General features: G+C 37.8%; 1 non-coding gene across 1 annotated transcript; it reads right to left on the bottom strand.

Moving 5' to 3' along the window:
- Window positions 1-10,895: 10,895 nt before the first annotated feature.
- LOC131230042 (small nucleolar RNA R71) lies at window positions 10,896-11,002 on the bottom strand. The gene has a single exon (XR_009163770.1). It is a non-coding gene; the product is annotated as a small nucleolar RNA R71 (small nucleolar RNA).
- Window positions 11,003-11,431: the final 429 nt, after the last annotated feature.

The raw sequence follows: 11,431 nt of genomic DNA, 5'->3' as shown, positions 1-11,431 counted from the left end.
TCGTGTGGTCCAATTGAGTCTCTGATCCTCCTCAATTTTGGTCGTATGTCCTGAAATGAAGTCTAAAAACGGATGGACCGAGTGGATTTCTCAAAAACGTCGTAGTGGGCCCCACACAAAATCTTGCGCAGGGCCTTTCGCAGGAAATCCGCGTCCATAAACAAAATGGGTGTAGATTAGGTGCGGCCCAGCCTCACCTAACAGAGTGCGGCCCTGACCCTGGGGCCCACTTTGATGTAGGTATTGCATATCTACGCCGTCTATCTGTGTTTCCAGATTATTTAAAAGCAAGAGCCCAAAAATGAAGAATATCCTAATATAATACGGACCACACCACATATAAGAGCTGTTGACCATTAAAAACTTATAATGAGCCAGCAAAGTTTTGGATCAAGCTGACATTTATTTTTCCCCCTTCATCCAGGTCTGTGTGACCTTATCAAGAGGTTGGATGGAAAATAAAGTTTATGGTGGGCAATAAGTTGGGGCCTAAGAAGTTTTTAACGGCGGGCATTTAATCGTCACTGTTTCCTATGGTGTGGTCCACCTGAGATTTTTATCCGCTTCATGTTTTTTCTTATGATCCAAAAGGATATGGAAAAACGGATGGACAGCGTGGATATGAATTACATACATCAATGTGGGCCCCACAGTCAGCACCGAACTCTGCTCTGTGAGGCCGGGGCCGCACCTAATCCTCTCCCAAAAATGCCTCCCCCGTCACATGGGTCTAAGAAAAGTAAACCCAAAACCGTGCAGTGTCGTGCTGGGTCCGGGAGCCTGTGTACCATCCACACCGGGGTCAATCATATCAATGGCTAGGATCAATGACTCTTGGATTCGACTTTTACAAACTGAAAAAGCAAAGTCTGCTTTTAAGTCGAGCGTTGCATGGTATCGTCCTTTATGACCCGTCTCTATAATTTTATCACGTGAAGAGTTGGTGTTTTACACGTGGCAGATTTTTGGTAGTAATGGGCCCACCAAAGCGTATAAATTGGTTCGTATTTATCGTACACGGTGATCACGTGTGGCTATCCAGGCCATCCAATTGATGGGGTTCACACTCGTGCATGATCCAATCTATAAATTGGCATGCATGTAACTAAGGAAGACAGTCAAGACAGTCAAATGTTCCTACGACCCCACAGGATTACTCCGATTAGACAATCTACACCATTCAGTTGTTGATGGTTAAAAACATAGGACGCGGATTTTTCGCAGGAAGTTCCTGCGCAAGGATACTGGGTGGGACCCACCACCATCTTTGTGAGAAATTTACTCCGTTCATCCGTTTTTTAAAGTTCATTTTAGGATATTCGACCAGGATCCAAAACTTACGTGGGCCACACGAGAGGAAACGGTGGGAATTTAGTGAGAACCGTTGAAACTTTCTTGTGACCATAAAAGCTTTGATTCAGGCTAGCTTTTTGGTATATTCACCTCATGCATCCCAGTGGTAATTGAATTATAAACGGTTTAGATGGTATATAAACATCAAGGTGGAGCCCAGGAAGGTTTCAACTGTATGTATTTCTTTCCCCAAATTTCCCTCTCGTGTGGCTCACTTGAGTTTTGGATCCAACTAATTTTTTGCTCTCTTGTACTGAAATGAGTTCCCTAAACGTATGAACGGTGTAGATTTCACAAAAACATGTCTGTGGGCCCCACCCAGCATCTTTTAGCAGGAAATCTTAGTCCAAAGACATAATCCGTTAAAGACCCAGATTCCGTACGATGACGTCCCAATTATCATGTCGTTGCGGTAGTCTGATCCGTGTAAGTTCACGGTATGTCCAGCCCACGGTGAGGCCTAAGTCGACTGTCCATAGATAAACATTTAATGGATCAAACTAAATGTTTCTCACGAACATGATGTAATCCGTGAAGCATTTTTCATGATTCCCAACAATTAAAAAAGATGTGCTGCTTGAATTTGTGGAATTTCAATAAGAAATCTAATGGTCATGAATCTTTATCTCTATGTTCCTCAATGGACCATCATCATCATCATCATCATAATTTTCATCATCTTTCTGAATAAGTACAGAAAAGGCTTCATATATCAGTTTACGTCAAGGAAATCTATTGACATAAGTTTGAGGGAGAAAAGTAATGCAGGGATCTCTCTGCTACACCTTGTTTATAGAAAAGAGCAAGGAATAAAGAAAACCCTAACCCTATTTAGGGTTGGGCCTTGGCTTACAAAGTAAATGGGCCTAGCTGCCAAAAGATTTTTTTTATTTTTTTATTTTTAAAAAAACATTATATTACTCTTCAAGATAGAGCAGGATATCTCATTCTCAAGCTTGAGTACAAAATCTCTACGATGAGAAGATGGAATTGCCTTGCTAAGAACATCTAACAATTAACCCTTGGATGTAGCTTATGAATGAGACCCATTTCAAGCTTTTCACAAACAAAGTGGCAATTCACCTCTCTAAGTGTTTGGTCTGTTCTTGAAATATAGGATTAGAAGTTATATAAAGAGTGACTTGATTATCAAAAAAAAAAAAAAAAAAAAACATTAGTGTAGAAACATTAATGTCAAGAATTGAAAGAAGGGTCCGAAGCCAAAGCACCTCTCATTTTATGAGATTCTTTGGGTGAAAGAGTTACCACGTGTTGATAAGTGGACTTTCTAAACTAGTGGGAATCAAATTTCTGCCTGTACCTTTTTCATATTTTAAAGGCAGACTTGCCACCTCAACGGCCACTGTAACCCATTTGATGGTCCATATTGTTAATTGTCTTCGAATGGTCCTGGATATATATTCTCTTGGTGTATTTTGTTATCCTTTGTGATACACTTCAAGGCTGATTCGAATGCCAATTTCAAAAGTATTTTGCGATTATACGAAGTATTATCTATGATTTTAAGTAGGATATCTACAATGCTAACTCATTTTAGTGTTTTGATGTGGGTGTAGACTACACGTAGCCAAGGCGTGTAGGCTAATGATGTAGAACAAGTCAAGGACAACTTCATGGATGATCAAATCATAAAGAAATCTAGCCAAAAAAGTTTGATATGGGACAAAAACAGCCTAAATGTGCGCTATAGCTTCTAACAACCATAACTTTGTAATAATTTACTGCATTCACACTTATAATATGACGTTGGAAAGTAGTTCTAAAACAACCTAGCATAATTTAATCGTTTCAATTGTCAAATTTGAGTCCAAATTTAAAGTTTACTATTTTTAGTAAATATATCAAAGGCGTGAGGTTAATTTTGAGTCCAAAGTTAAAGTTTACTATTTTTATTAAGTTATATTTTTCTAATTTTTTTGGGTTTTAAGAGTTTGGTTCTAGTCTAGAGTCTTTTTTTAATCATCATAGAGTTGTTTATGAGTTTGGATAAATTTTGATATCTTTTACTAATTTTGTAAGTTTACTATATATTTTGGGGAACTTTTCTATTTTGAGTCAAATTAAGAGTCTATAATGTCTTTGCTTATATATGCATAATAAGTACATTGTAAACAATGGTTTATTTAATAATATCAGTTTTTATCCTTACTTTTTAGAAGTTTTCTCTGGTTGTAGATTAGGGCCTGTTTGGATTCGCGTTTTAGGTTGTATTGTATGGTATTAAAGGGGTTGATATGATATGTACGGTGTTTGGTTTGGAGTTAAAGACCGTGGACTACCATGCGAGCGAATACAATGCGGAACCAAAAAAACACAGCCATGCGAATGTAATGCCAGATGTCTCGAATGCCATCTGTACTGCCTATTCAATATATTGTTCTGGCATGCGAGCGACTTTCAAAACCCTTCAGAGACATCTCTCCATGAGGAGAATGGTCAAGTTTCTACACCAGCACCTCCTTATATCGTCATCGACCTTCTGCATGTCGTCATTCTGCTGAGAAGGTGATCTTCCGAAGGCTGACATCAACATATATGCGACAGGATAACCTTCTTATCATCCATTGCTCGTTGCAAATCGGTATTCGAACACCAGATCGTGTTGCAGAAACTGCATCATTCAGGTATGATCATCCCCCTACTTTGATGGTATGCGATAGCCAACAGCCTGTCACCATGAGCGGATTCTGGGCCATGGATGTTTGGCCCTCTTGGAGCACAAGATGCCCCTCCTTAATGGCGTGTATATGGTCTGGCGTATACACCACTAACTGTCAATAGCCTATTCCCTATCCAGCTATGCCTATACCGCCAATGGGAGGGAAATCTCGAGACGTCGAATCGAACTTGGGATTTTACCATATCTGGCTGATAAGGGTGGAAGATCGGAAAGGACATGTCCATACGACCCTGAAACAGGTACATGAGTTGTCTGTGGGTTGTGGTTTTTGAAACTTGGATTGCTTCTCTTTATATAAAACCCTCCCTCGTAATTTCTCTTCAGAACCATCTCTTTTCCGTTTTCAATAGGCCCTCCATTATCCGATCAGATCTGTCTTAGAGGTACTTCTCTTTTAAAACCCCCTTAGATGCAAAATGCATTCTTTCTTTTTGCCCAAATCGATTTGCAAGAGCCCTTTTAAGATGATTCTATATTGCTATTATGTTATCCATTTTCAGCATCATAATCCTTGTTAACTATCGGGTTGATCACTGTATGATGTTCCCCTCATTACATTTAAATATGCTTTTTTAAAAGTGAGGTTGTAAGGTTATGTGTGTCGTTATCTGAGAGATTCAGTGCTACCTTCATGCCTTCCAGCTTTGAACTTATATTGGTCAGTGCCGGTATGTTCATGCATGTACATCGGTGTGTGTTAACAGAGACTCATGGCTGTCCAACTTTGAAGTTAAAAGCTTGTGGGAGGAAATTCATGCCTGTACTGATTGATGTGTATATGGGTAATTTGTAAATGGAACTTATGACAATTGTTTGTTAACTATTTTGTTTTATCAATCTGTTCATTAGCAAGTTAAAAATTTATCTGATAAGAAAAATAACATGTACAAGAATTACTGTTAACAGAGTTCCATGATATTCCCATAATTACACATTCGTGGTATGATGTTCATTAAAAACTTTTATACATTCATTTTAAAAACATGTACATTAGCAATGTTGAGAAAACAAGTGTTTACATACCAATATTTATAAAATCTCGACTACAGTAGATGTGTTTGTCAGCAACATTGAACAGATAAATGGTTCACTGTGGCTGGAAGGATATTGATTCACATTTGTAAATGTTTGTTGTAGTATCATTTCATGTTTGTATAGATATAAAATTTACGATTTATTGTAATTCCCATTCAGATAATTTTCAATTCCTTTAAACTGCAATGGCATCCGACAGTGCGAAAACTTCCGATGAAAGGTCTTCTGCCAGTGAATGGACTGAGAATGAAATAGCTGTTGCAGTAACAACTATTGCAGCAGTTGTATGTGTAATGGGTATGGGTGAATATTATCGCCATTACTGTATTAAGGCAAAGCCCAATGATTGTCACATTGAGAGGGATAGATTCATCAGCCGAATAATACGTAAGAGCGATATTGAGTGTCTTGCGGAGCTGAGGATGGGCAGGGATAATTTTTTTGAATTATGTTCGTTGTTAAGGGATCGGAAACTACTATCCGATAGCAGGAGATGCAGTATAGAGGAGCAGGTTGTCATGTTTCTACATACTATCGGACACAATGTATGTAATCGTGTAATTGGTCATTGATTTACATGATTTGGTGAGACTGTAAGCAGACACTTTACTAGAGTTTTGGATGCTATAATCGGTCTATATTTAGAGTATGTGAAGTTTCCTAGATTACACACACCCAAAGAAATATCCGACAACCCTTTATGGAGTCCATACTTTCAGATAACACTGTAGAAATGTTGGAATCAATTCGTAAATTTTAACTTAAGAGTGAATGGATCAACTGATCATGTGGCACACTTTTGATTGTAAGATTGCATCGGGTCCCTAAATGGTACCCATATCCCGGCTTATTTGCCAAAAGAATCAAGCTCAACATTCAGAAATAAAAAAGGATTTTCATCACAGAATGTTGTGGTCGCATGTACGTTTGATATGAAATTTGTATACGTACTTGCTGGTTGGGATGGATCCGCATCCGATGCTCGTGTGTTACAAAATGCACTAACTCGTCGCCCTAATTGTTTTCTTATTCCACATGGTAATTGGCTATAGGGGGTGATTGGTTACATTATAAGTGTTTATGTATGTAATTCAACTGAAACATATCTTGCAATGTGTAGGAAAATATTATGTTGCTGATGCCAGATATGTACATTCGCTTGGATTTATGGCATCATATTGAGGTGTGCGATATCACCTGAACGAGTTTCGTACTGGAAGGAAGTCCGCCAATAAAAAGGAACTTTTCAATTATCATCACGCACAATTGCGAAATGTCATAGAGCGTACATTTGGGCTTCTAAAAGGCCGCTTTCCTATTTTACGTACTCCTCCTCAGTTCAAGTTTATAACGCAAGTGAAAATTGTTATAACTTGCTGTGTCCTTCATAATTTCATCCGTGTTTGTGGTGATGATGAACTGGCTGAGGAAGTTGAGGACAGTGGAGACAATACAGAGGATGTTTCGCCTTCCCATGTATATGTAACTACGGTGGAAGAAGGACAAGCGTCAGGTGACGGATCGCACACGTGATGATTGGACACGTAAGAGAGATGAGATAGCTGAGAGAATGTGGAATGATAGTCTTCCACGCACAAGACAACGTACTTAGACTTGCCTGGTTTATGTAATGATCTGTTTTATTAAAAGCAGGAATATTTTAACATATTTTCACCATCTTCTTGATACTGATACAGTTTATTTGTGATGAATGTCATTTGTGTTTATCTATGACTGATATAGTCGTGCATCACTTGGCTTTAGCTGTCATATTTTTATTAACATTTTCTGCTTGTAGGTTCAATGAATTTTTTAAAGAGCACATTCAAGGACATGAAGAAGAAATAAGTAGAGTCATCACCTGGTAAGAAGGTTGTTGTATCGAACCAGTGCCCTAGCTCACCAGCTGAAAAAAGTGGCACTCCCAAAAAAAAAAAAAAACTCCCTCAAGGACCCGGCCATCCCCAAAAAATGTCTCTCAACCGAGGCGTACTTTAGGTGGTTCAAATAGAGTAAGTAGAATTCCATGGACAGATAGCATGGATAACACATTAGTTGATGCGTTGGTGAAACAGGTGAATCTGGGCCTTAAAAGTGACATCGGGTTTAAACCTGAAGATTATAAAGCCACGATTAAAGAGATATATGATACTTGTGGGATATTGTTGAAGAACCGTCATATTTCGAACCAGCTCCGGACCTTGAAGAGGCTATATTGGGCAATAAAGGACATGCTCAATGCCTCAAGATTCAGATGGGATGAAAACCACAAGATGGTGATTGCTACCGAGGATGTATGGGAAGGATACATTGCGGTATGAATTGATTTTATAATTGCTTTATAAATTTTTACGAACTGATTTTTTATAAATGATTACAATATTTTGTCGTTGTGTGTACAGACTCACCCCTATGCCAAACGGGTTCGAGGCAAACATGTGGAAAGATAGGACGACCTCGCCTTCATGTTTGGCAATGATTTTGCCCACAACGAGTTTGCGAGTATGGCATATTCTTCTCCCATATCCGGAAAATGGCACGACCATGACAAAATGAACTCTGATGATGACTCAGAGGAGGAGCCCTGCCAGACTGTGCGTCTCTCATCCTCAGAAGAGGATGATCAGAGGGAAAATCCCCGAGTTTATGGTGGTCAGGGATCATTAAATTGGGCAAAGTGAGCAAACAGAAGCCCAATGGAAGCCACCTCATGTTCTCGTCATAGTTACACTGATGGGAGTGAGATAAGCCGTAGGAAAAGTAAACCGAGTGAACACATCGGGGACAGGATGGGGGAGGTCGCAGAAGCCATTAACAACCTGACCATTACAATGGCACAGGAGAAAAGTATGATGCGTGTGCAACGTCTGTTGGGTATCCTTGAGGAGGTAGATGATCTTTCCAATGAAGACCAAATTCGGGCTGCAAGGGTGTTAATGGCTTGCAGACTGATATAGTCAGTGTAGGTTTCTTTATGAAACCGGGACATGAATGACGAAAGAAATTGATAGAGAAAGTTATCCTTCCTCGCTATGGCCCAGAATGAAAATGGGCATTTTGTTTTTTGTGTGGACTATTATGTTGTGGGGATACCTTTTTTTAATGCATTTGTGGTGGAAACTGTTTCAACTGAGTCTAGAATGCTTGGTTTGGTGGGTTAACTTTTTAGCAACTCTGTGGATGATATGATTGCTGCTGGAGCAGTAATTAAAACTTTAAACTCTTGAACTATTATATATTGAATCTACATAGCTTCTTTATGTTTCAGGTGTTAAGACTCAAATATTACATAATTTTCCCCATTTACATCTTGGTTTTATGAACATGAATCAGCTTAATGTTCTATTTTACTCATGTATGTATTGCAAGGTGAATTTAAGAGCTTGGATTGAAAAATGGTGCTAAAAAGCATGGATTTGATGCTCAAGAATCACCAAGGCAAGGGATGGATCTTAGGTGACCAAGATTGAAGAATTCACATACTAAAGATCCAAGAAAACCAAGTGAAGAATGAAGAAAATCGAAGATTTGAAGTGAAGAATCCTGAAAAGTGTATTCTAAAGCTCTGAAGTCTATTTTGAAAAACTGCGCAGCAGAAAATCTATTTTAAATAAACTGTGCAGCGAGAAGTCTATTTTGAGGAAATATGTATATTTGAGGCATTTTGTAGGGTTTTTCAACTTTGTACAAAAATTGGAGTTCCCTACTTATAAATAGGGCTTCTTAGGGCATTCCTAAGTATCATTCAAGGCATCCCAAAACAAAATTTAAGGTTTTTAAAGAGTTTTTAATTTTATTAGAGTTTTATAAGTTATTTTTTTAGATCTTTTCTATTTACATTTATTTCTTTCTTCTTATTTTTTTCTTTCTTATTTTAATTATGTTTTTCTAAGTTCCTTCTAGCCCAAGCTAGAAGGGAAGCACATGGGTTTAATAATTCTTTAAGATTATGATGATTGATTATTTTAATGATGAGAAGAATGGTGTATGCATGTTATCTATTATTTAGGTTTTGTTTTTTATCCTCTTGTGAGATCCATATGTTTCCATAATATGAGATCCACATTGATGGATAAGCTTACCCTAGATCAATCAGATTTCCTAGATAGGAGAGGTTCTCAACCTGTTATATTTCTTTGATTTTCATTATCTCATTGATATTGAATTCTTAAAATCATTGACGCTTGAGAATATATATCAATGGTACAAATCCATGATTTTCTAATATTTTATATCACTTATTAAAATATTTAAACTGTTTTATTTTCTAATTAGGTTGACCATAGTGCTTAGATCCTAGTTGTGTTATCCAAGTCATCATGATTTTGGAACATTAACCTATGTGGGGAATTTTGAAACTTGGGTGTTATTTTATTCAATTGAATTACATCCATTTAAAAATCCCAAAATCAAATCATCAGTTTAGTTTTTATTACTTAGTTTGTTTTGCATTTGATTCTTTCCTTCTCGTAATTCATCTTCCTATGGGATCGACCCTGTATTCACAGGATATTACTTACGAACCTCTGCACTTGAAGGCAAGCAATCAAGTTTTTGGCACCGTTGCTGAGGAGAGACTGAGATAGATCAGATCTGTGTAAGATAGCTAAGGTAAGTTTTCTTCTAAGGTAAATTCTCTTCTAAACTCTCCAAATTTTCTATAGGTTTTTTTCTTTTTCTTTGAAAGTAAATTCAGTTGGGTCTTTCAAGCACTAACTATGACATAAGGTTGTCCTGCTTAGGATTTTATCACCTAAGTGCTATGGTTGTCCTACAGTTGCTATTTGATCACAAAGATCATCCGCTGAATCTATTTTCCAGATTAGCATAGTTTAATTTCTGTATTAGTTTTCCTTTTGTTGATTTTTTTTTTGTGGATTGAACCCTCATGGTCGGCCCTGCCGCCTGGGTTGTTGATTTTATTTTTTTTGGAGACTGAACCCTCATGGACGACCCTGCCGCCTGGGTTGTTGATTTATTTTTACTTTATGGACTGAACCCTCATGGTCGGCCCTACCGCCTAGGTTGTTGATTTTTTTTTTTTGCTTTGTGGACTGAACCCTCATGGACGACCCTACCGTCTGGGTTATTGATTTTTTTTACTTTGTGGACTGAACTCTCACGGTCGGCCCTACCGCCTGGGTTTTTATTTTTATTTTAAGTATCATACTTGCTATTTGAATTAGTGGTATTTGTTATGTGGAGTGGATGGTTTATGTCCCGTTGGAATAGGGATCAAAAAAATCAACTCTCCTCCAAAGGCGAACTAGTTCCAGGCCTTGATCATTCACTTAAAATAGGCACTCAACATCACTTGGATTCCATGGCAGACCCAGTTGATAATCTAAATCCAAATATGTCAGATCCAACTATAAATCAAAACAGAGAAAATCAACCTAATCCTCGTCTTGAGGATGAAAATGAAGTTCATAGAAATGTGTTAAACCAACCACGGACTTTACGTGAACATTTACACCCTGAGAGATCAACTTTACCATCTTGCATAGTGTTCCCTGCTCACACAGGGAACATTGATTTTAAACTAGGTGTGATTCAATTAATTTCTAAATTTCATGGCTTAGATACTAAAAGCCCCTACTTGCACTTCAAGGACTTTGAGGAAGTAATTACAACATTACAAGTAAATAATGGCAATAGGGATATACTTAAGCTAAGGTTATTTTCATTTTCTCTAAAGGATTGAGCCAAAACATGGCTCAACTCTCTAAGACCTAATACCATCACTTCATGGCAAACCTTAAGTAGAGAGTTTTTGAAAAAGTTCTTTCCCAAGTACAAAACAAATGCACTAAAACAAGAAATCATATCATTCTCCCAAAAAGAAAATGAACTATTTTTTCAAGCTTGGGAGCGCTTCAAAAACATTATAATTACTTGTCCACATCATGGTTATGACCCATGGCACGTGATTGATGCTTTCTGAAAGGGACTCACCATGGATACTCGTCAGTTCATAGAGATGATGTGTGGTGGAACCTTTCTTGATAAAGATCATAACAAGGCTTGGGATGTTCTAGATATGTTAGCAGAGAATACGCAGACATGGGATGTCTTTGCTAAATCAAACCAAACTAGACCCATTCCTAGAGAGAAAATGGAGATGTATGTCCTAAGAGAGGAAGACAACTTTAATGCAAAATTCGCTGCATTGGCTAGAAAGGTCGAAGCCTTGAAAATTAGGAAGGTTGATATGGTTAAAGTAAATACTTCCTTAGGTAATTTTTGTAGCATTTGTGGTGGTACAGACCATGATACAAAGGATTGTCCAATAATATCAGTTGTACAAAATATCACGCATCAGCATGATCAAGCAAATGCTAT

This window comes from Magnolia sinica, chromosome 16, assembly GCF_029962835.1.
Source record: "Magnolia sinica isolate HGM2019 chromosome 16, MsV1, whole genome shotgun sequence".
NCBI classification, from domain to species: domain Eukaryota; kingdom Viridiplantae; phylum Streptophyta; class Magnoliopsida; order Magnoliales; family Magnoliaceae; genus Magnolia; species Magnolia sinica.
The sequence above is the reverse complement of the archived record's forward strand: the minus strand, read 5'-3'. Positions and strand labels throughout refer to the sequence as shown.